This window comes from Equus quagga, chromosome 18 (genome assembly GCF_021613505.1).
Source record: "Equus quagga isolate Etosha38 chromosome 18, UCLA_HA_Equagga_1.0, whole genome shotgun sequence".
Classification (NCBI taxonomy): domain Eukaryota; kingdom Metazoa; phylum Chordata; class Mammalia; order Perissodactyla; family Equidae; genus Equus; species Equus quagga.
This window is the reverse complement of record NC_060284.1, coordinates 10,045,705-10,073,083: the sequence shown is the minus strand read 5'-3', so window position 1 is coordinate 10,073,083 and position 27,379 is coordinate 10,045,705. Positions and strand designations below refer to the sequence as shown.

Below are 27,379 nucleotides of genomic sequence, written 5' to 3'. Positions count from 1 at the left end.
GGAGGGGCAGGTGCCACTTTGAAACTCAGTTCACTGGGTCTCTGTTTTACTGTCATGGGATACTCTTGGAGAGTCTGACAAGTTTATCAGGTTTGTTTCTATTTTACGCGAGCCTCAGCCACTTTTTCAAACTGCTGGCTGCCTGCTCCCATTTGTTTTCCCTCTCACTTGGACACATAGCTCAATTTCTCCCTCCTCAGCTTTCTTTCCTCTTACCGCCTTCTCCCTTCTCTCTTTTCTCCCTCCTCTTTATCTTTTCCCATTTCCCCACTTCCTTCTTATGCTCCTTTCCCTCTATTGCCTTTTTTCATCCTTTTTCTGTTTGCTCTCTCTTCTTGTCTCTTTTCTCCTCCTTTTTTATCTCCACCACTCTAATTACTGATCCTCTGATTAAACCCCGTTGCCTCCACTCTCCACCTTTTCCCGTTCTGTTCCTCATTAATGCCCCTGTTCTGCGATGTTGTCTTCCCTTGTTTGACTCACGTTTCCCATCCCTCTCTCCAAATCCTTTCCATCGCTGTCACTCACACATGCCTGTTCCCTCTAACCCCTTCCAGTACCATATTCTCACCCTCACAAATCTCTTCTTAAACACACTCCCTCACATACTCTCAATTTCACATGCTCACACACACTGACACTTCCGTGCTCTAACAACCACTTTCGTATTCAGGATCTCTTTGCTGTTTAAAAGGCACATACTCCTTCACTGTTCCACACTGTGTCACTCACATATGTGTACACACCATCTCTCTCTCCGCTTTCTCTATCCCCTCTTCCTTCCCTCCTTCCACTTCAGTTTTACTTCTTTTTTCTCACTCTCCCTTCTTCCCTTCTTTTCCCTAAGCTTGAGCATTGAAATGTTTTGGAGATCCATAGTCTGATTTTTCCCCTAAGCCACACTGCAGAGTGAGCTCTTGGAAACGTTTTCTCTCCTGTGAAAATATAAATTGATGATCAGCAGTGTTTACTTCTAAACAAGGCTAAACGCCCTTATTCCTTCATTTCCCATCGCCCTCCCTTCTCCCCCTAACACCCCACCTGACATACACCTCAAATCTCCTTAAAGATCTTCTTTCTTTCTTTCTCTCCACTGGGTGGTAGTTGCCTTATATGTGTTTGAATTGCACAAAATCAGTATACATGGCATGTGTAAGGTGAAAGAGAGTGGGATATGTTTCTGTTTGAATCATGCAACATATTTTAAATTTAATGATCTGCGATCTGGGTGTGGTACCTGATTTACACCTTCTGAGACAAGCTTATGAGTCCAAGTTGGCATGGAATACTGTTGTAGCTTCTAATATACACTAATAGCATGCTTTTATAATATATATTGTTATCTTTGCCATAAACACAGAACGCCACTGGATGTATACAAAAGTAACAATTTGTTGTAACTTAGTAAAATAGCTTTTCATTGCTGGTAAAAGCAATGAACTCTGGGTCACACAGAGGATATAAACTCATATGTATGTTCTTTACATTAAGTTTGTTTTGGGAGTTTGAGCAATGGTGAGGAGGAAACATCTTCAGGAGCTGCAAACACACATCAGGGGAGCTGCAATCTATACATTTATAGCAGCATATTGCTTATTTGTAATGAGCATTAACATTTGTCTTTTGATGCTGTATCTTGGCATTTTGTTTCCAATGAGCAATCTAATAAATACTGTGGCTAATTTAAAGAGCTGGACCCACATTTTGCTTCTAGGAGAGCTGTGTTTGGTTAACTCATTGCTTGCAATAGTGAAGCTCCTCTCACTAGAGAGGACAGTATCTTTCCAGTGTTGTTGGTTTGGCGCAGTTCTTGTTTACTTGTGTGCACTGTACCTCATCCATTTATATGCTATATCCTGAGTTGTGTAATATTTTAGAGAACTTTTGACTTTTAAACTTCTTAAAAAGAATAGAATCTCTGTCTCTTCCAAATGATGTTTCTAACATATTGCAGTGGTTTTATCCTTCTTTTGTTAACAGAATCATTTTGGTCAAATGAAACAGAAATCTGATGTGCATTACTTTTTACCCAAAGTAATTTGCTTATGGTACTTCTAGAATTCTCTAGGGAGTATCCCATTTTTTACCTTTTTGCATTGTCCATAGGTTTTAAACTATTTTAACATATGCATTTTCAAGAAATGCTCTCTGTGTTAAGAAAACAAAAATCAAAAAAAAAAAAAACCCATTAAATGGTGACAGTTATTTTTCTTGACTGTTTTTCTGCACCTGGTATTTGCACTGCTCATAGACCAATAGAAACTAAGGACTGACTGAGTGTTAGTCAAGTGACATGTTTTCCATCAAAAGTAATGTCACAGAGTTATATTTTATGTTTTTCCCTTGGATACTTAGAATCATATTTGATGTTATTCTCTAATTCATTAGAAAACAAAACAAAACAAAACCTACTCTCAAACATACACCCCCCCGTCAGAGTACAGAAACCTAGTGCTCAAGAAGGTGCTTTACTGAATTACGTGATATCATTTATTAAGCTTTACACAGTATACTATGTTTTTAATGTAACCCATCCCTCAAAGTGGCTCTAATAGAAAGCAAATAGTGGCATAACAGTTATCAAATAACTTTAAGTGCTAAAGGCCTGAAAGTGCGAACATGTCAGTCAGTGACTCTGTTGCTGCTGGTTACATTAATGAAACAGAAGTGTAAAGGTCAAATGATACATTTCTATCTCCTAAATGCTAGAATGTCTGTTTTAGAGAAATGAATCAAGAAAAACAAAACTTTCCCTATGTGGTGTTATAATTACAAAAGGGAAATTCGTTCTGTAATCTGCTAACTATATCTATTATTTTGTAAATCATCTTCTCTGTTTAGCTTAGAGGACTTACAGTGAAATTCTATTTAATAATTTTAACATTCTTATCATTTTAACTTTGCCTTTTAAAGTGAGTGAAGCAATATATTAAACATCAAAATGTCCCTCACTTCTAATAATGTTATTCACTGATAAATCTCTGAAGGATTTACTTAAGCTATTTGGACCTTCTGAATAAGTAATTAATGATGCGTCTATATGAAATAGTGATGTTTGGTACCTCCTTTACTTAAACTTTGGATTTACATAAATGCATGGATGTCTAGAGTACATGGTAAGTTGCTATAAACACAAGTTAACTTTTTCATTAGCTTATTAAAGATCGACTTTGATTGGTACAATGTTTAATACGTATTAGTTTCATACATAAAATTTTTATGTTTGATACATAGAATACCTATGTCTAACAAAACTTGCTAATTTGTATATGGAGAAATCAACTTTTTCTCTAGTCTTCAAATTTCATTTTGTAGGACATGGAAGATAGGAGTTAATGTTTCATGAGGTGGCACAGCGAAGAACAGGAGATGCTAGAACCACGTGGGTCACGCTTCAGAACCCAGTGTCATGAGGTGACACAGCGAAGAACAGGAGATGCTAGAACCACGTGGGTCACGCTTCAGAACCCAGTGTTTCTAGACCTGGAGAATCAAGCAGAGCATAACTCTGCTCTGGATCCATACATAAGTTTTAGATGACTTTTATTAACGTAGTTTTGAAGTTACTTTAATGTGAATCTATTGCTTTATTTTCACCTTATTATCAAAACAGTTATGTTAACGTCCAGTATGTTTAGTATTCTTCATAAACAATACAAGGAGCATCCTCATTTATATCCTCCCAAAGCCTGAACATCTTTTAAAACACGTCATTTTCAAGCTAATTCTTTCAATCTGTTTCTACTTTAACTCTTCTGTGTGAATTTTGTACATTTTAAACTGTCTTCCTGATACGAATTCAAAATATCCTATTCTCTGCTTGTCCTGCTTTAATCAAAGAAAGGAAGAAAGATTCTTTTCTTAAATGTGATATCTTCTTTTACCTTAGAAAAGATGAACACAACTCTGTCGTTTTAATGCAATAAATTTGAATGAAAGTTATATGAAATCTTAATATGATATTGTAATAAAGAGGAGAACTTTTGCTTAAAGTGGAGAACATAGGGTACATTTCCACAGAAGATACTTCCACGGGAAGCCACAAAACTTCTACAAGTAGATTTATAAATGGCTATGACAAGTATTTATTACTTCTCAGCATTTTTGTCCAGTACATTTGCCTTTTGATTAGACTACCTTAATTAGCTTTGGTTGGAAATGCATGCTATTGGAAACAAAAAAGGAAATGATTTATGTATGGGAATGAAGAATTACCAATAGCAGTAGAAATCAATCACACTGTACTTTTGGAATTTCAGTGGAGAGTCTCACATTGTCTGTTGAGTCATTCCTACACACTGATACATCACATATTCCAAATATACTGTTTAATTAAATAAGGCATTTTCAATTTAGAACATTAAGGCATTATTTAAAAACCTATATGCTTATTAAATACTTTTAACATTCCGAGTTTTTTTCCTTCTTGAAAAAAGAAGGGACACTAGATTGTCATACTGAGTCAATTTGGAAAAACGTGTTCCAGAATATGGAATAAAATGCTACACTGTGAGCTGTAATGATTGGCAGAGCTGTTCTATTAGCCTTCATCCTTCTGCTGCAGGATGCTACTGGAGATAGAGAGTGGAGCCGGTCCCGCAGGCTGCATTTCCCATTCAGCCATGGCAGCTGTCATCAGGCTATGGTTGCTCAATGGAAGGTTTGGGGAGAATGGAGGACATGATGAGTAAGAGTGTTTCTCCCTTCCTTCATGGATTTGGGCAATATCCAGAGTGTCTCCATCTCCCACTGGAACCTCTTTCTTCCATCTTCCACGTAACTGGCTCTCGGGCTTCTGTTTACTGCTTCATCCATTTGTTCTTCCATCCTAGGAGCAATAGCGAGCTTCCTGCTGTTCTAACTTCTGGGTTTTCTTACCATCACCTATTCAGCTTCTCAACTTTTCTATACCCTTTGTAATCAATTCCCTGCATTAAATTCCATCTGTCTTAAATATCCAGAATTAAGTTTTGCTGGTAGAACCCTGATTGATACATAGTGAAAAGCAGTAGTTTCAGTAATTTTAATTACATTTGATTGAATGACTACATTGCCCATGGCACTATAAATGTTGCTTAGTAGCATTGGAGACAATAGTTGTTAAGATGACTCGCATAAAAGTTCAACCATAATAACATTGGGGCACATTATAAGAAGAAAGATGGACATTTGGGCTTTTTTTTAATACCTGGATTATGGTGAGAATAATAATGCAAATGTATCAATATTTAATTAAGTATACAATTCAACAAATAATTTCAGTAGAAAAATATATAATAAACTATATTGCTGTGGATAGGAAAATTGATGGATGTGTATTGGGAAGATTCAATCAATAATACTGTATCATTTTTTTTTTTGGCTGCACAGAAGAGAAGTAGGGCTAAACTCTGCCTGTGGATATGTGATCAAAATGCTGAGGTCATTCCTACAGAGTTGCCTATTGAAATCAATAGGAATTAAACGCCTTTCTCTTATGAAGCTTAATACCTGAGGAGCTAATCAAAGTTTTCAGTTTCTTGTGAAGTATTTGAAGTATATGACCATAACAGTGCCCATGGTTCAAGAATTTGTCCACTGTAGAAATTAGTCTCTCAAGCCATTTGAATCTTTTGATTAGAAATCAGATCACTTTTCTACCATATCCTGTTCAAAATGGCATACATTAAGACATTGTAGACATCACAGAACTTATGTAGGAGAGCTAAGGGAAGCTTCTTTAGTGGGTATTGCTTCTTTATTACTCTCCTTCTTAGCTGAGTGTTAGATAGTGTGGTGACCTTTCCCCTTCAAAGTACTTTCTGAAAGTCGCTTATGAAGGTATGTGGCTCCAATGTAAACAGCAGGCACCATAATTTAGTCTTACTTTTGGTACATTTCGCCACACTTTTGAAGATGTTAATTTAAAATCATCATTAATGAATTGACTCTCTCTCAAGGATGCTTAAGAGAGGATTTCTGAATGGGGAGGGAAGTTGGACTTATTGATCTCCCATTCCATCCTTTTCAAGGTTTTGCTGATCCATTATAGATTGTCATTGACACTTTCTATGTAAAAGAGACAATAAAATTTATTGCTCCGTTTTTCCCTAGGAGCATCATATTACCTATCTTTGGCTTTTGCAAAGGAAATTTTAAATTGGATCACGTACTCTTTTATAAGGTATTTTGTGTGTTTCAAATTCATCATGGAAACAGGAACTTCCCATACTACTAGAGAGTAAAAGCTAGGATTTTTCTACATGGTCATAACCATTATCAAATTGTATTTTAATTAGTCTACTACATCTCCAAATATGGTATAATTTACAAGATACTGAAGAAATTAATAAGTTTTTTGATTTTTTCTTAAAACACACTTTCTGTTCTTGGCTGTATAAATTTTGATTGGCAAAACATCTGGGTTTGTAAGCTTTGTACCTGTTGTTCATCTCTCCCTAGGGCCTTAACACAGAACCTGGCATATATCAGGCTAAGATGCACTTTTTTTTCCTTCATTTTTTTTGGTGAGGAAGATTGGTCCTTAGCTAAAATCTGCTGCCAATCTTTCTCTTTTTGCTTGAGGAAGATTGTTGCTGAGCTAACATCTGTGCCAGTCTTCCTCTATTTTGTATGTGGGACACTGCCACAGTGTGGTTTGATGAGCAGTGTGTAGGTCTACACTCAGGATCCAATCCTGTGAACCCTGGGCCACGAAAGCGGAGCCTGCAAACTTAACCACTGTGCCACTGGGCTGGCCCCCTCACTATTTTTCAAATTAATGAACCTGTGGAAAGACAAGTGAAGGAATAAATGTATTTGTTCTTTAGTTTATTAATTGTTTCACATTTCAGTAATTGTGATATATTTAATACTGTGTTGGATCTGCATACTTATAGTGATTAAGTACTTTTAATTGAATCCTTCTGTCAATAGTCTCTGCCTTAAGTAATTCATGCAGAAGTCCTAGTGGGTTAAGACACATACATTGGAATCATTCAGTGTCTTTAAACTACAGGACACAACCCACTAGTGGTTCTTGAAGAAAATGTACCGGATACAAAAGATATTTTTTAAATAAAATGTACTAAAATAGAGTAGAAGGCAGTATACATAGTATCATTTGGTTCAACTTTTATTTCCTGTGTGTGTTTGTGTGTGCCAAGATGTTAGATGTATTTATTACTATGGGTTTCAGCAGAAAATGTTTGAAATGCAATGGTACAGTTGTAAGATTTTGAGATGTAGTTATAATTTTAGGAAGATCTAGGATTTTAAATTATATAGGAAGGCTTTTGCTCTTTGCAATTATAATCAGCAGATAATAGGAACAGTACGAAATAGCAAAATGTCTATTGTGACCTCCTAACATTTTTTTTGTTTCTACCTCAGTTCATGGAGCCTCCTCTTCCTTTCTCCTAAGGTTTAAATTAAATAAAATCAATAAAGATACAGAGGTAGAGAGAATTGGCTATTTGCTTTGGAAGAATAACTCTCAATTGTGAAAAGTAGCTGCATACCCCAAACCAGAGTAGAACTTTTGTATCGTTCCAACCATCTCCCAGAGGTAGGTCAACAGTGCTGTATAAACCACAGGGTATTGATACTAGCTGATAGAATTTTAATGTGGCCATGCGGCTTTGATTTATAATGTTGAGAAGGTTATCTATTAGCATAGTGGTTTCTAAGCCATATCAAGTTCTGAATCTTGACAGAGGACCTTTCATGCTCTTAAGCATCCAGCTGGCATGGGAATTGGTCTTTTAATCACTTTCTCTAGGAAAAGGGGGATATAAGAAAGGAGGAATTTGGCAGTGTTGCCAACTTTAAGTGTTGCTCTTTTGAACAGAAGCCAATGCATTATACTTTCCAGATAGCTGGTAATTTGTTCAATTTAAGAAAGATGTTATAACCCTTTTCAGTCCAGAACTAAATTGTTCTTTACTGAATTTCATTAAGTCATTTGGACACAGGTCCAGTGCCCATGCTCATGCTACAAAATAGGGTTTCTTTAAAGCTGTAGCTACTGTCGTAAAGTATTGAAAGGTTTTGGATGATCTAAAGGGCCGTGGGAAAAATGTGTTCTGTTGTCTTCAGAAACACCTTTCCTCTCATGCAACTGAATTAAATTTAGAGATATTAAATGAATTTAAGAGATACTGCAAATCTAAGAGCTGTAATCAGAAGGCAAGAGAGTATTGTTTGTAGATTTCCTCCAATAACATTACATACTGTTGTATGGGGATATTAAGTGAATAAATCAAAGGGATCATGAAGTTTTCCTAATCTTATAGATACAATATTTCTTATAGGAGAGCATATGTAAATATATTTGATTTGTAAGTAACCTGTTTTCAAATTAATATCTTGTAATTCATCAGCTGAATAGAAAATGGCATCTCTACTGCTTGACATATTGCTTGGCATGTTATTTGTGCTCAAAACCTGAATGTTGAGTAGAGGAATTGAAGAAGAGAGAAAGGAAGGGAGGGAGGAAAGTATGTTATGCTGTATGAGTGACTTCTGATCAAACTACCTAAGATTTTACATCACTGGGATGACAAAATTAAACCCACAAATTGCACTGTATCGCAGAATTACAGTAAGAAGGAATAAATTTAACTTCAATTCATTCATTCATTTTAATAATCCTGAACCTACATCCTTCCCATGATGAAGTGATGTACATTGTACAAAATGAAGTGCTAAAATCATGTTTTACCCTGACGGACATATTTCTCTTCCAAGTTGCTAGTGCATTTATGTTTATTTTAAAATATAGATAGCAGCTCTGTACCTTGGTCTATGATAGGGTCAGGGGCTAATGTTTTGGAATATATTCACAAAAGGAAATTATATATAAATCTTTGAATAATTGCTTGCTTGTCTTCTTGACCATATATCATTGATCATTTCTTTTGCTCGTACATCATTAATATGAAATAATACATATGAAGAGTTACTTTTGTTTACCCACAGAGTTTATCTTCTATTGTAATTGTTTAGTTGCATTGAAACCCATTGTGCTTTGAAGTGTCCAGGGTGGGAGTGATGAGAGTTTGAGTTCTTGCTTCTCTATTTACTGGCTTTGTGACCTTGAACAAATGTGCTATCCTCCCTTAGTACCTCCCTAACAGAGCTGCATGGATTATGTGAGATAATGCATGTAAAATGCTAACACAGTACCTACCACATAGTAAACACTAAATTTGTATTAGCTAATAATATATGCTGCTTTTCTTCTCCTAATCTCAATCTGAAATTTGTTGGCACTATTTACTTACTAACATAGGTATGTTTTTCTCCGTTTAAATTACTATTCAGTTATTTGTGAACCCACAGTACAGTATTCATTGAACATATATTTTTGTTGTGAGTTTGTTAAAATACCGTTTGTTAAGTAGAGCCCTGGGGTGTCAGATGGTGAGCTGCGGTTCAACAAAAGACCACAAGGGAAGTTGAAATAGAGAAGTTTATTGCTCAGGTCCTGGAGGAAGTACATGGCACGCCTCCAGGAGCCACCCAGGGAGGTCAAGGCAGGATGCAGGCAGAGAGAGTGTCAGGACCTGGGGCACATACCTTTATTAGGATCCGTAGGTGGAGTGCTTTGGGGTTCTCTGGCTAAGACCGACTGGTCGATTCAAACCAAAAAGAGTGGGGTTTTGATAAACTCCATGGCCATCTTATCTAAGGAATGCACAAGGGGCATTGTTGTTTTTGTTGAGCCCAATTTGTTGTTGTTGTTGGGCCCAGGAAGCAAGTGAAATGACTGCAAATCTAGAAGATGAAATATATCAAAAGAAGTTTTAGCTATGAGAGTGCAGACCCAGGGCTCTCAATAGCAGTGGAATCACGAATTTTGTGCTCAACAGACTGATGGTGACTTGATTCACATACTAGAAATAAGAGATCACTGTATCTGGGTGGTCACGTGAAACATCGAGGACAGAAGAAGAAATAAAAAGAGACAAAAGAGAAGAAATAAGAGGGATTAGAAAGTACAATGTGAGGCAGTGGAGGAGTTAGAGGGGGAAGATTGACATTTGTGACAGAATTTAGAAGGGAAGAAGTGATAACTGGTGACAACATTGGAATAGTCAATAAGAGGGCTAGAATTAAAAAAAAAGTAGCCAACTGTGTGTTCTAGGTGGGGTAGCAAATAGTTGTTCAGGATTTGATATGCGCTTGTGGTTCCTTAGGGCATCTGTATGTCATGCTGCAGGCAGTACAGTTGAGAAGCAGTCTGTAGAGGCAGGAACTTCCCTCTACTTTGCCATTTTATGCATTGACAGTATACTCCGTAGAAGCTCAGAAAATATGAATGCTTGCTGTGATTCTGTATATTTACCAAAGGCACAGCAGAATGATTTAAGTTTATAATCGTGACAGAGCCATCAATATCATGATTCAACTAACACTCACTGAGTACCTACTCTATATGACATACTTTCACAACAATATGCAATCAGGTATTGCTTTCCCAGTTTTACAGCCAAGTATATTGAGGCTTGGAAAGGTAGGATAACCTGCCCCAGGTAGGACAGGTAGTGGCTGAGCCAGAGTTCAAATCTAGGTCCTTTTATCCAAGCCCAGTGACTTTTCTACTATCTTGTGTCTCTCACTAAGGAAAGATCATAACAATTGATAAGCTTATAGCTTATTCAGTTATTAAACATTTATTAAGCACCAGCTGCATTTTAGCTACTGCTAAGTTGACAATGATAAAAAAGTCAAAAAGGTGTGTTATATATTTGAGGAAAAATATGAAATTAGAAAATAGTGAATTCTTAAAACTATAAATATTCCGAAAAGAAAAAACTCTCATCCAAAAATGATTTCATCCCTAATGATTACAAGCTACTGATAACACAAGAGAAAAAAAAAGGGAACAGTGTTTGAACATCATTTATAGTTAGGCGTTATACATCGGCTACCTCATTGAATCCTCATAGCAACCTACAATTTTTCTACTTTCTAAGTGGAGAAACAAACTCATAGAAGATGAATAACTTTCCAAACTTTAATACGGCTAGTAAATGGCATAACTAGGACTTGATCCTGGGCCTGTGTCTCCAAAGCCAATGCTCATTTTTTTAAAGCCACGATATTTCCTGGAGCTTTTGTGTACTGTGGTCCTTAACGGAAAGGAAAAGCAGTGGATACTTGCTGTAGTACTCCAAGTCCTCATCTTAATCATTTGAATGCTACTTCAAGGATAACTCTAAACAGCTGAATTGAATCGATTTACAGCCTTCCTTTGAAAAGGGTGAGGCAGCCTAGAGGGTTGAGCACCATTATTTCCCAAGATAGATGGGAAGATCAAAACAAATTCAGGGACCTAAAAAAGATACTTTTTTTCCAATTTTGTTAAATATGTCGGTAATATGTTATAGAGTCTTATGTTTAATTCAAATCAAAGAATAAAATGGAACGTGTTTGAGTTAGACCGGTTGCCTTTCTTTGTTAAGTGGTAGAAGGAGTATATATAGTTCATAGCCTAATTGAATGAACATTTGTTTTATCCCATGGTATGCAATTTAAGAATCTTCTTTAATATATTTTACATATGCACTTTCTACAGATTTTATGTGTGCATCCAAGAGGAGAGTAACTTCCCTGATGCCTTGTTCTTTGGCTATCCCAAGCTTTCCCAGTATAAATTCTTATTTTTGTCTCATATCGTTCAAGAACGTTTTCAACCTTCTCTGGCCCAGTTCTAACTGTTCCTTCTCTGAATTCTGAATTGCTGCACCTTTCCTTTCCATAATGTTTACTCTAGAAATTTTACCTTACAGTATGTTGTTACCTATTTTGACTCTGCAAAGGAACGTAACAGCCAGTGTCCTATGTAATATTCACTTCTATTATTGCAAATCCTTCACGGGACTTTGCATGAAGCTTGCACATGGCTATTTGTATAGACTATATTTACTAAATTCTAGGATACTTGAATTGATTTTTCTTTTTTTTTTCTTCTTTCAGCAATTTGTTTTGTATTTTGTCTACTCATCGTGTAGTTTTTCCACGGGGCATATGGACTTTCAGACATTTATTCACCATTTTTCAGCATATAGTATTGAGTGCCTGCCATATGCTAGATGCTTTCTATGAGTTTCAGGTACAGTGGTGATAAGGGATAAGGTCTCTTCTGTTGAATTTGCATTCTAGTTCAACCTGCATCCTTAATAGTGTCGTGTAGTGTAAAGAACGTATGTTTGACTTTTAATTCACCCATTATTAGCTCTCTGGTCACCGGCAAGTTATTTGGCTCCTCTGAGACTCAGTTTTCTTGCCTGTAAAATAGAAATACTGATGGCTACTCCTATACTTATTGTGAATCCTAGTAATAAAGTATGTGAGTGTGCCCAAAGCAGTGTTCAGCACGTGGTTGGTGCTCTGTGTCAGTGTCTTTTCTCTCTCCCTTCCTTTAATATAGCTGTAACTTATGGTCAGGACTAGCTAGTGAAAGGAATTGTCACATGTTATATTGTGCTTCCTGTATTCTGTTTGTTCCCTGATAACTTCTGAGGCTCACCTATTTTTAATTTAAGGCAGCTTTCTGATACTTTGAAAAGTAGAGGTAATCTGAACATGTGATGACTGTCTCATTCATCTTGTGTCTACTTCTTGGACTCATTTTTCCTTCATACGAGATGCTTTGCTTTCATACTGTCCTCTCTTTAATACTTTTGTACATGGGTTTTCCCCTAAATTTATTGTCAGTTTTTGACATATTCCGAATGTCCATGAAGAGTATATTTATTACTCACACTTTCTTCTGTTGACATCAAAACCTTCTGATCATTATGTGTTTCTTCTAAAATGCTACACTTTTCTCAGTATATTGCATTATTGTTTTCCTTGGTTGGAATGGTAATGTATGTAAGGAACACTTCATAATTACCACCTGATCCTCTGTTTGACCAGCAAAGCAAACAATATTTGAAATTCTTCTGCAAATAATTCTTCATGGAAATAGCACTTCCATGCTTTTGCCTCTTAATTTTCTGAACTATTCTGCGTCTCCTTCCTCCAACAGAATAGATGACACTTCTCTCTAATCTCAAAAATTGATGAGCTTATTTTCTCACTTCAGGGACTTATTTCATTAATTATTCTTTATTTCAAGTAGGATTTCTTACAGTCGCCCCCTCTTTCGTGGGACTTTCTTCTCCACATCAATTGATTTTCCAAAATGGCTTTTCAGTAAATACCAACTTCTATTCTTTTTCTAGACTTAGCCTCAATGCAAATTTTTTAATAGAACTTTCATTATTTTGCTCAGAATTGAAAAATTGAAAGCAAAATTTAAACACATGGAGATATATATACATCTCCTCAAATTTATATATCCAAATATATACATAGCTGTATGTTTTTGTGAATTTACTTGCTTCATGACTTTGTGAGCCTGAACAATTACCTTGCATTAATGCTGGATTTAACAAAATGTATTTGGTGAACATAAGCAATTCCTTCCTTGTATTTTAGTTATTTATATACATGTTTTATAAAATACCTCTACCCCACTACTGTAAAGGCCTTGTGGAGACAGAATTGTTACCATAATTGCCTCTGTATCCCTTGAGGCCTTGAACAGGCTTGGTGAGTAGAAAAATATTTGGGGACACGAGTAAATGAATCTACAAAAACTAGTTTCTCTCAATAGAGTCCTTTGTATGTTCAGTTTGAGAGTGTATCTACATATGAGACACATGCATTTTTAATTTGTTTATTATAATTTGTAATTATTAACATTTTTACACAAATCCCACTGGAGTACATTTTCAGGTGAATCAGTATCCATATCTCCATTTCTTAGTGTTTATTTTAGTGTTCTATGAACCACTCACCAGACATTTTGTGAGGCAGGAGGACATGGCTGCCCTGCCATACTCCCAGAAAATGTTAATATTAATAACATTGTGAAGATCCGATCACGTGGATGGGAAATGTTCTCACCAAACATCGTCTGAGGAATTAAGCAATGTGGTTGATTTTTTTTAATGTAACAGTACGTAAAAATATGATATTGGAGATATTTGATTAAATAAAATTATTTGAATTCTAGACTGAATGGTTCTGTAGTGTTTTTTTCTCCATAATTTTTTGGAGTAGAAGATCATAAAATAGGATATCACAAGTGGGGAGGAAGAATTAAGTTCCAGTCGGATAGGACCAGTCAGATACATTTCAGAGTGGGAGAATTGTGATGAATATTGTGTTATGACAATGATGATAATACCTATGATTTCTGTTGCCTAGTAAGAAAATAATTTTTAAATTCATAAATTTAGGAAGGCAGCTCATTGAAGTTTTTCCAAATATCTTAGAAGTTCCTAACAGGTATCCTTAATATTACACACCTTAGGGTTTTAAGAAACAGAGTCTTTAGTTTGATTTTAATAGTAAAGAACTTTTAGTTCCCAATACCTGCAGTATATATTCCGGACATTCAGCGGGATGTTCAATAAATAGTTTATGGATTGATTGTTTTGCATTTCCTTGTACTACTCTTAACCACTGACTTGTTATTCCTTAGTAAATTTGAAACACACGTTAGGATCAAAATTCATTCTTAATTGTTAAATGAAATCATGGGATTTGCATCTCGGTCATTTTGAAAATACTTAGAGAAAACTCAAAAAAGGAGATTTGATATACTGGAGGATTAAACCAAAATATTTAAGCTGATTGACTTTATTACCACAAAACTAATTAAAAATAAGGCTAACAAAAACTATCTCCTTAAAGAAAGCGTAACTTATTATCTATTTTCAATGATTTTCATTTCTGTTAGTAGATAGGTTGGTGGTCAAATAGCCATCATCAGTCATGCATAATTGTAACAAAAATATTTTCCAAGAGTTTAGAGTTAGTATAGCTTACAGAAAAATTCTGACATAGAAAGTATAAATTGGTACTAATTGTGTAGTTTTACAACTTTTGATTAAGAAGAAAATGTTAAATTATGTACAGTTATTGAACTATTTTATGAATAAATGGCAACTAAATAAATACATAAAATTTACCTGGCACAGTAATTTGCATAATGATTATAAATTTATTAGATTAACATAAATAATCTTAAAGCAGGCATATATAAAATGTCTTGATAATAGCTTTCCATCTGTATAAAAATTAGACCAGTACATTTTTCCAAATTTTTCTTTATGTTCAAGAAGGGAATTTTTTAAGAAGAAATAAAATATCGGCATTTTAAATGATAATTACTTCATTACCCATAAAGTCTATACGTTATTAAACATTTTATGCATGTCAGTAGGGGCTATATTTTCTGTCATTAAAAATAATTGATCCATTTAAATATTATTAAAAAAACTAAAATAGGTTGAAAAAATGTAAATATTACTATAAAACTATTTGATCTCCATGTTTATTATTTTACTTTGAATAATAAACAATAAAATCATTACAGAAATAATGCGTTTCAAAGAACAAAAATGATATAATAGTTAAAAATGTATTTTGTAATTTTTAATTTTTTTGTATATTTAAAAGCCTCCAATATGAAGTCTCTAGCTATTTAATAATAGCTTTAAATAATACTATTAAAGTGGAAATCAAGATATCATTGTAAATGTCTTACAAATTTTGAATTAAAATTTAAACTTATTTCCTTCATACTTGTAAAATAATAATTGTATCTTGAAGTGTTTTATTGTTTATATGTTATCTTAGTTAAATATCACAACACCTTAAGAGAGAAGTGTTGAAATTTCAGTTTTACAAATGAATAAACATAAACTTAGATGTTTAAAGACTTCTTGGTTATGAATAAGAAGTATATCTTGTAACTATTAAAGCTTGGGAAGGAACTCAGTCTGAGTTCTTGTTCAGCGTACTTTTCTTCATATTACTGATAACATAAACAAAGTGCTCAAGGTTACAGATTTTATTTTATTTTCACAGGGCTCTAGAACATTTGATTTCATTCTGGCCCCCATATTGGACTATTTGTCAAAGCCTCTGATTTCTAGGGGCCACTGTTTCCTATTGTGTGCTCCATTCCCCATCACACTCTCCCCATTTCCACTGAATAAATGTGTGTTGAGTAAATAATGTAAATATCTAAGAAGGAATCAAATTGCATGAGGAGAAAAATTAAGGAAAGAATAATGAAGTGAAAATTACTTGATCCTTTCCTTATTACACTATTGCCATTCTCTTTTGTCATTGTCATTTGTTTTTTCTCTTTTGCTTGGATGCCTTCTTTCCTTCACTCTCAACCTTAAAAGAAGAAAGTAACAGGAGAGGCTGAATATCTATTAATGCTTAGTTCTTTAGCCAGTTGCACAATGGAGAAACTATGTTACCATCTCACTTAACCTGAGGGATAGGAGGTCAGAGGGAGATAATTCTTTGCAGAAAGAAGTGCCTATATAGCAGCAGTTCAAGGGAGGAAGAACGAAGTTGTAAAGGAAAGACAACTTTAAATTCTACAGACTCTGTTTTGCTTTGACTAGATAGATACATGACTTTTTAAAAATTTTTCATTAGGGTTTTTTTTTAATAAGCATATATTTAACTTTGACAACAGATTTTCCTTTCCTTTTTGGTTAAAAAAAAAAACTGTTTAAACATAAAAAACATGGAGCATTCCTTTTGGAGAAATAAACATCCAATTAGGAGAGTAATTTCCAACAATAAAAGAATAGCCACTTTAATCACTCTTGGTCAACGTTTCCCCAAATGGTGTTATGGGGAAAGTTAATTTATACAATGTTAATACAAAAGAAGCTCTTCTATAGCAGACGTATATTTGATCAGTACTCTTTATCTCCTCTAAAAAATTCTAACTGGTGCCCACATTGTGCAATAAACTTCTCTTTAATATGTACATGAACATTTTCTCCTGTCAGTTGAATTCTGAGATTAGCAGAGTCAGTTAAAATTCAAGTGTGATGAAAAGGAATTTTGTTTCTACAAAAACAAGGTTGAATGCTTTGAAAATACTCGATAAAGGCAATCATTAAAAATAATTGCTATGCAGTCGTCCCCCCTTATCCACAGTTCACTTTCCATGGTTTCAGTTACCCGCGGTCAACTGCTGTTTGAAAATATTCAATGGAAAGTCCAGAAACAAACAATTCATGAGTTTTAAATTGCATGCCATTCTGAGTAGCATGATGAAATTTCCCACCGTCCAGCTCCGTCCCGCTAGGGATGTGAATCATCCCTTGTCTGGTGGATCCACGCTGTATACACTACCTGCCCGTTAGTCACTCAGTAGCCATCCTAGTGATCAGACCGTGTCCCTTATCGCAGTGCATGTGTTCAAGGAACACTTGTTATACTTAATAATGGCCCCAAGGCACAGGAGTGGTGATGCTAGCAATTCAAGTATGCCAAAGAGAAGCCATAAAATGCTTCCTTTAAGTGAAAAGGTGAAGTTCTCAACTTAATAAGGAGAGAAAAAACAATCATATGCCAAGTTTGCTAAGATCTATGGTAACTTTTATTACAGTATATTATTATAATTGTCCTATTTTATTATTGGTTATTGTTGCCAATCTCTTACTGTGCCTAATTTATACATTAAACTTTATCATAGATTGGTATGTATATGAAAAAACAGTATATATAGGGTCCAGTAGTATCCATGGTTTCAAGCATCCACTGGGGGTCTTGGAACATTGCCCCTGAGGATAAAGAGGGACTACTGTATTGTTTGTCTAGATGTAGGTGGAGTAACTGTAAAATATTTTCAGGAAAACAATTAAAATCTGGATGCATTCCATACTCAGAATTCTTCACAAATTTCTTTAAATTCTCATTCCACTTCCAAGAAGCAGACTCGGAATATCTGATAATCTTAAATGGAGTATTATGTGGTAAAAGAAAGGCAGCGAAGAACTTTAGTCAGTAGTCATATTTGCTAACAAAAGAATTGGCTTAGTCTTTTAAGACTGGTATATGAATATACATTTTTTAAGTGAAAAGATAGGGTATGCACATAAATTACTTTTTGATTAACTGACCAATATGATCTTCATCTTATTTTATAAGGCATTCCTGAAGAATATGCTGTGGGGAAAAAGTTTAGAAAGCTAATGTCTTCAAATAAAGTACCCCTAACTATTTAATCAGCATATACCTTTACTCCACATTCATGGAGAGGAATCAAAATGAAATTTTTAAATTGATAGTTATAAAGGATAGAAGAAACTATATATTTCTCGCTCTTTGAAGGGAGGTGATAATCTTGGTTTACACATTAATATAACTACTGTTCCTTAAGCACTTAGTATATGAGGGCCTTATTTAGGTTCTTGGGATCTATTAGGACAAAAAAACAATCCTCTGTCCTCAAGGAGTTTACAATTTGGCAGGTAAACCAGTCGAGATAGGAAAACAAAACAATTAGAGAATTCTGGAATGTTCCACCTGGATGTCACTTTGAGGCTACAAAAAGAAGTAAATGTTATTTGAGCTTTCACTTCAGAAGAGCTTTCCATTCTCCCAGGACTTAGAGGTCCATGGCCTCATCTCCTAATCGACCTTCACCACCTTGCCTTTCTACACCCCTATTGTTTTCACGTATAGTATTACACTTGATTTTCTAACTTTCTGGGAGGAAGTGAAATAGTATTCTAACGTCTTTCTTGTCATTCAGGTCTCAGCTTAAAAGGCACCTCCTCAAGAGCTGGCTCTGCCACCCAATCCAGGGCAGAGCCCCATTCAACCATGGCTGGCTTGGGATGTGACATTCCCATTTCCCCCCTTGTGTTCTTTCAAATTGCTGTGTTGACTGTCTTTCTCTCACTACGCTGGTGTAGGAGTGGGGACCTTGCATGCTTTCTGCCAAGCTGCATCTGCAGGGCCAAAGTGGCGCCTGACTCACTGTTGGTCCTCAATAAGGTTTTGTTGACACAAAAAGTAAGTTTTAGAAATAAGATTTTTTTTAAATTGCAGGGGTTCTCAACATTTAACAGGACAATGTTAAATATTCATTTTACCAAATTTGTAGTTTTACCAAAAATATTTTATCTTGGGATTTTTTTCTGACAAATTTGTCTTCAAATCAGTATTCTGCAGAACATAGTTTGAGAAACATATATATATATATATATATATATATATTAGAAAGTTTGCATGTTAAACTTTATTTTAAAAAGTGATCGAATTGAGAATACTTTTAACGTATCATACTAGGTGCCAAAATCACAATACTTCTCTCCAGTTTGCCTATGAACTTAAATGACAATAAATATAAATATGTGAAATGGTAGTGAAGAAAGCTGTGCGTTTCTATAGCCGTCTATTTAGGCTCATATTAGTTGAGAATACTCCTTGTTTACTTTTGACGTTACTGTAAAACATGATTTTCCTCCCTTGAATAAAAATGTTTAAATGATATTTTCATAACATACTTATTTGTGATCCTTCCAAAATACATCTCACTGTATCAAACAGACAAAAGCCATAATCTTATACCTATATCAGTTATTCTGTAACTGTAAGTTGTAACATAACTTACACTCTTTCTGAATCTTTCAGAAAGATTACATTGACATGGTCCAATATTTTATGTTTAAGCTGGTGCTTAAAAGTTATTATTTTTAAATACACAAGAATTGTTTTAATTATATTTTGCTTCTAGACTGTTTTTAGAATTCTTTCACTTATCAGAAAGGAGTGTAGTTATCCAATCTGCATACAAATGTCAGCTTTTAAGATTGCTGGCTCCCTTATTGTATGTTGAAATACTGAATCAAATGTGAAGTTGCATTGAATTCCAACTGGAATTCATGTAAAATATTATTTTCTGGTTTGAGCAACTATTTAGGAAAAGTACATTTCATGCACAGTGCATTTCACTGGGGCATGCTAGTTTGAGGACCTCTCAAAGGCATGGTTTTGTTATCTATAAATTGGGAATGAATCTGTACTTCACAGAGTTGCTGTGCGGGTCAAAAGAGGAAATTTACATAAAGGGCGTAGTGCAGTGCAGGTTACAGAGTAACCGATTGACAGGTTTTTGTTATCGTTACTATTATTATTATTGTTTCAACTTTATGTTATAGCTAATTATTTCAGAAAATCATTTTAAAGTGAAAAAAAGAAATCTATAAACACAAATCTCATATGGTAAAAAATCAGAAGAATTTCTACTGAGAAATGAGGAATGAGAACAATAAAAGAGATGAGCAGTCACCAAAGATAAACTTTGCCTGAATTGCAATTTTGCTGAAGACAGAACTACACCTTAGAAAAATAGTTTTATTTGTACCTCATTATTGTCAAAGAACATTTATTAGACTTGCGTATGTTCATGCTCTTGTAAGGGTCCATTAAATAGACACAATACTTACCCTTTAGAAGGATATAATGAGATATGTTCCCTCTCTGTATAAACTGCCTTTCTTTAATAGGTTTGATACCTTAGAAACCTGCACTGCATTGCTGTGGAATATAATAAAACAGTAGAAAAATTCTCCTCTCATTACAGATGAGATAAAACTCTCCTTCTACTTTGGCTTGATTTGGCATAGTTATAAAACCATTTATTTGGTCTTGTCATAGTTCAGATTACATGATGCAAAACAGGAACACAAAAACACTTTAAAAATCTATGACAATAAAGGGCTTGGAAGTCAGCAGAAAAATATCATATTTTACTTTGAGGTATACTTTTTAAAGAATTTCCATAATTTACTCTTCCTTATGATCCTCAAAAAGGCTCAATGTGGGGAGACTTGTAAAAGAGGTAAAATAACCAAGGTCATGTAGCTATTTAGTAAACAATTTAAAAGATATCCTGGCTCCTAATCTATTGTCCTCATGAAACTAAAACAGCAGTAGGTGAATTTTAGTGCACAAAAATACGTTATTGCTTTTAATTTTAAAATATTAGATTACTTTCCAATTATAAGCTATTTTCTCAGTACTTATTATCCTTTTTTAATATTTTTTCCTAAGGAAGATTAGCCCTGAGCTAACATCTGTTGCCAATCTTCCTCTTTTTTTGCTTGAGGAAGACTGGCCCTGAGCTAACATCTGTGCCAGTCTGCCTCTATTTTATATGTGGGTCGCTGCCACACCATGGCTGATGAATGGTGTAGGTCTGCGCCCAGAATCTGAACCCATGAACCTGGGTTGCCAAAAGGTAGCATCCCAAACTTAACAACTAAGCCACCGGACTGGGCTTTCTTTTTTAATTTTTTAAGGTGGAGTTCCCAAATAACTAAGAGTCTACTTTCTTTATATTTGTATCATGTTTGTTACAAATTTATATCACATATAATCATTTAGTCATAATGCTCTATAGGCTTCAGAGTAATAGCTAATTTTATTTCATAAATGTCTATACTTTATTTATGTATAAGTAATCTTCTTTTTTTTAGGGCCATACTTTCTCTTAATAATTTTAATGAAACCAAAGGCCCTGGGAGTAGGGTGTTCGTGAATTTTTAAACACACACACGTGGCCATCGTATAGCTCTGAAAGCCCATTCCAGATTTTCTCTGACTTGGCACTATTGATATTTTGGCTGGGCTAATTCTTTGTTGTGGGTGATGTCCTGTGTGTTCAGGATGTTAAGCAATATCCTTGGGCTCTGTCCGCTTGATACTAGTAGCACCCAATCCCCTGAATTATGATAATAAAAATGCTGTCCACTTATTGTCAAATGTCCCTTGATAGGCAAAATCACCCTTGGTTGAGAACCACTGAATCATAGACCAATGACCCTTGATTCATGGCCCCCAGATTAAGAAAACCTGCATTAATGGAAATTTGGGAGGGGTTGGGAATATCAGGGAGTATCTGTTTGTGGCCCATTGCCATCCTTAACTCAGGATTCTTCAAGCTTATTATCTCATCTTTACCATAAAACAATGACAAAAAAAGAAACTCACTCTAAATTAGAGAATTTTAAGTGTGGTTTGTCTGCAAAAGGAGTTTGGTGATTATATCTGGGGAAATGATTCTTAAATATTTAACTTTTGGATTTTCGTTCTTCATCAATTTAAGATATCTAGTCTACACAAGCTTTGATTCCAAGGGAAGAATGATCAGGCAACTGCAGTAGCCTCAGATTACAGTTAACATCTCTGGACTGGGAATGTAAAATAGTGCCCAAGCAGGTGTGCACCTCCAAACCAGTGGGTAAGAAAGATACTTCAGTAGAGCAAGAAAGAGAGACTTCTTCAGCAGAGTAAGAAAGAAATATTTCGATAGAGTAAGAAAGAGATACTTCAGTAGATATTTTGTAGAGGTGGATATTAAGTTGCCTTCCTCTTTTCACCCCTCAATTCATTCCTGTTAGAAAAATTACTACTTAAAAAAAATCTGAGGGGCCAGCCTGGTGGCATAGGCGTTAAGTTTGAGCACTCCACTTAGGAGGCCCGGGGTTCAGCAGTTGGGATCCCGGATGTGGACCAACACACTGCTTATCAAGCCATGCTGTGGCAGGCGTCCCACATATAAAATAGAGGAAGATGGGCATGGATGTTAGCTCAGGGCTAATCTTCCTCAAAAGTAAATAAATAAATAAAAATTTGTGAAAGTTTGAGGATATAAATAAATCTCAAAATTTATGGAGGAGGGACATATGAGGCATAGGCGACGTAGATCAATATGGTGTTATGTATGCTTGTTTAGATCAACTTTTCTATAAAAACAATAATAGGAATAGCAGTTACCCTTCATTAAGTGCTTACTATTTGTCAGGAACTGTGTGAATCAATTTACACATATATTTATGTTTCAATTCCATACTTAACCCAACCTTGTAAGGTAGGAAACGTTATTGTGAGCTATTCTTGTCTGTTTGGCTAAAGAAAATAGCAGATGAAGGAATTAAACCAAAGATCTCACTTTGGGTTTAAATCAGGGTTCGACTTACTCTAGAGCATCTTTGGTTCACTACTCCATTATACGGATTTTATATGCACGTTCCATTTTTGTTTTATTTATCTTTTAATATAGATTCAAATTTTGGAGTTAAGCTGTATTATTTCTCTAATTAGGTAAACAAAATTTGATTAAAAACAGTAAATAAAACTAAAAACACGGTTTACGTACAAACTATATATTCTAGTTTTTACATAATTTTTAGCTCATTAATTTTCTTCTCCTTCTGTGAACTGTAATAATGAAATAAATTTTAGGAAACAAGTTATATTTGGTATATATAAAGTAATGAAGTTACATGGTTAGAGTAATTATAATTCATAATTCAATTTTAATTTCAAATGTGTATTTTCTACCTCCTCATCAATTTAAACTAGATAAACTAGATAAACAAGCAAAAAGCACATTCTTATTCTCTTTTGTTGAGAGTGGGGTAGAGGGAAAGGATCTGGCCAGCTGGTGCAGAGTTAAAATTTACAGTAAATGGCAGTGAAAACAGACTTGTTTGGAATCTCCAGCTGGATGAGCATTGTGTCAACACTTTTGTGATATTTCTTGATGATATCATGTTAGTCTGAAGAGCACTTAGCAGATACTAATTATCATCTGGTGCACACTCTTCAGTTGAAAAGGTGAAAATCTATTCAGTATGTGCAATGCATGTTCAATTGTTAATCTAAAGTGCAAGCTACTAAGACTTAATATTTTGGTGATAGTTTAGGTGTAAACAAAACAGATGTTGTGCATTGTCTTGTAAAATATATGTTTCCCAGTGACTGAATTCCAGTTCCTCTTATTTTTTGTTAATGTGTGGGTCATAGTTTAGCTCTGTTTATTGAAGTTCATGTTATTTTACGATTACCATATAAAACCCAACATACAAACTTCTAGATTGCTCTACAGCATAATTTTAAGCTATTATTTATTTTGGAGAAAAATAATAAATATTCACTACATTTTCATGAAAGTTTAATGTTTTGAAATTAATGTGTATTTTTGATAAAGAACAGGAGACATTCTTAAATGAGCAAATTTGAAGTACCAAACATGAGACAGAGTACATTAACACCCAAGTAAATTAAGGTGGTATCCTGATTTTTTTATTGTATTCAGGACATCTATTCATTCATTCATTCATTCATTCATTCAATAAGTATCTATTCAGCACCTAATATGTGCCGGTTGTTTATTGTTTCATTTTTCTGCAAACAAAATAATTGCTTTTCATGAATTTGACATGAATTACCATTCATGCTATCTATTATTTTATTCAAATCATTTGTAAGTAAAATCAATTACCTCAACAGTAAATGAAATTCTATTAATGATTTTGTGCATGTTAGATTAGTACACAAGGGGAGCATTTAACTTACCTGTACTTTCTAGTCAAAAATGGATCCAGTCACAGGTTTATTTTTCATAAGCCCTCAACTTCATTTCAGGGCATACTAATTGTGATGACCTGTAAGTAGAATTGCCAGACTGACATAGTGAAAGATTGCCTGAGCATTTGAGAAAATAGAAAACCTAATGTAGATGATGAGACAAAAAACACAAAAATATATAAATGTGTACATAGAAATATATGCATTTTAACTACATCTATAGATGTAGAGTTGGACATATAAATAGAGTTGGATATATATAAGTCTTCTAAGAGCATATCTGAAGAAATAGGAATGGCAGTAAAGTTTCTGGGAATATTCACTAGAAATAAAATGAAAGAGAGACATTTTTAAAGAAAGAATGAATATAGTTTAATGGGAAGAAAAAGACAAAGCACTTTAAGTAAAATCTATCAGCATTTTACTGGCTATCGAAATATGTTGAACCATGTGTTGAATAAAACGCATTTTCTTGATGTATATGTGAAGTGGGAGCCAAGGTATCATTTTTGAAAACACAAAAGCTTCAAAACTTTAACCTGATGGCTTGAAAGGCAGCAGTGTTCCTCTTCATTCATTCCATCCAAGCTGCAAGCATGCTTTGAGCGCTTCCTAAATGCATCCAATTCTACTAGGTGTTGAAGGAAAGTTATAAAGATGTTGTTCATTAGATGAATATTTGATTGTAGCAGTAAGAAACACACCCAAGAGTTACCAGTGTACTACACATGCATTATAAGGGCGGCACGTGATCCTTAAATCCGGAGAAGCGGGAGTGCGCGTGATATAGAAACAAAGGAGTGAAGAGAGATTTGAGTTGGACATTGGGGTATGCATAGAATTTGGGCTGGGAGAGATTATAGGATAGTCTTGGTTCTGTTGGAAAATATCCAGCTCTACCTTGGGAGATTCATTCCTTTGGCCTTGGGAAAATCATTTGTAACCATTTCAGGTTTCAATTTTAATCTGTAAAATGGTGGAGTTTAAAAAATTGTCGTTCAAGGCTTTCGTGTTGAATTAATCTTGTATTTCAGCTTCAGCTACTGTCTGTTTGCTGATTACTTTTTCTTCCAACAAGCGTATCTCAAACAAGTCCCGATCTCCTGAAATGTCCATTTTAACACTGTGGATTCAGTACACATTCATTATGCTTGGTATTTCGTCTATTGACAGTATCCTGATATCCAAATAATATTTCCATTGATTCCAATTAAAGACATATATATTGGATTACTTTTTTTCCTGTACCTTATTTCTTTTATCTACTCAATTAGGAATGACTTTGAAATCTGTTACAGATACCTCATTTTTCTTTCTACACAATGTTCTAGTATTTATCTCTTTTGTATGAACGCTTACTTATTCCTGTATGAACACTTCCTATATAACGCTTATTCCTAACTTATTTTTCTGTGTCTTTATGCTCTCTTCTGCAATTTAATGGAAAATACTCATAAGTGGCTATGTCCCAAGATATGGCAGAAAGAATGAAGTAAAGATGAGTGTTGATTTATTATTTAATCCCTCTTCAGGCTTATTGTCACTCTATAAAAGTATTCTAATTCTGTGACTTGATCTGAAATTCATTGTTAGACTTCTCTGCCTAAACTTCTGGGCATCTGGCCTGATGAGATGAAAGGATTTCCTAGAGAGTGCCCAAAGCATGCTAGCGTGAACTTTTCAATTCTTCAAGTATTTTCAAAAGAGATAGAATGAAAATGGAACTATTAGATTCTTTGTTGACAATGAGAAAGAGATGATGGATCAGGCAGTGGAGAATTATAGCCCAATAACTTCAACAAAAATCACTATCCAACAAATTCAGTGTAAATTCTGAATCCACATTATCAGATAATTTGAAAATTTCCACATTTTGGGGCCTATAAGAGCCAATGCACCGAACTCTGTGAAACCTCTCCAGTGTTTATCCTTGTCAAACTATTGCTTCAGGTGAAAAAGGTCCTTTAATTAAGACAACAAACAAGCACAGCAGCAACAACAGAACAACCTGCAAATGTATACCTGACTTAGGTAGACATCACCAAGTCATTGTTCCTTAGCAATTTAATTGCATTCTAAACTTAGAAAATTTCACTTTGCCTTAAATGTGACCATTTATTATCAGAGGTCTGAACTGGGTGGGGTGAGGTTATATCATAGAGTATTAGATCTATAAATCTATATAGTATATAGTATACATCATGTCCTCCTTTCAGGGAGCTATATCTATAGATCCCCAAATGAGCATTCATGCTGATTAATTTGGACTGTCCAAAGAAACACTGTATTAAAACTGCCATCTGTCTCTCTCTCTCTCACGCACACACGCATGCACACACACGTGGATACACAGGTGCACACTCCTCGCCCTCTCTGCAAACATCTTTAAAGTTAAACTAATATATAAACTTTAGAGTCCACTCTGTATAGAAATTGTAAAGTAACAGAACTTAATTATGGAAGAAGAAAAGTCAACAAGTGTGTTGCACACATGGACTAGAACAGCTAAGTGAGACTTGAGTTGATCAAATCCACGTTATGGTGCTAGGGCTTGAGACAGTCATGTTTGGAATGTTCTTTAAATCCCTAAGAAGAACTTGACATAGACCACAGTGATAGTAGGATTCCTGAATAAATTTACCGACTTCCCTAGACAAACCCCTAAGAGGTTAGATTGCACACATTTTTATGTAAAAATTCACAAATAGTCCTCCAGGAAGATTCAAATGAGATGTGATTAATGAGAAAATGTTCTTTTATACTTTGTCACTTATTTGTAGCCAAAATACCGTGATATCCACAAAATAGGAAACAATGTGCTGAATTTTTTCTAAATAAAACTCTCTTCTCTGATCAATCATCTTTTTGAGGAAGTAATGTACTAATTTTGGCTAGACTGTCTCCTAAAATTGTTTTGAAGAAATACTGAAAGAAAAATGTTTCATTATAAAGATGTAATTAAATCATTTAAACAAAATACTGTGTATTTTTGTTTGTCCTTTATTTTTGTGTTGTTTTTGAATATATATATTTTTCTGAAGTAAATATTTTGTGATTATTAATAAATTGCTAATATAATCTTTATGACAAATATAATTCATAGAATAAGATTTACATAATGCATAAAGCTTCTTTT

General features: G+C 34.6%; 1 protein-coding gene across 2 annotated transcripts in view; it reads left to right on the top strand.

The window, feature by feature from the left end:
* Window positions 1-27,379, top strand: part of NEGR1 (neuronal growth regulator 1) — an 810,652-nt gene that overhangs the window by 532 nt on the left and 782,741 nt on the right. The window lies entirely within an intron of this gene.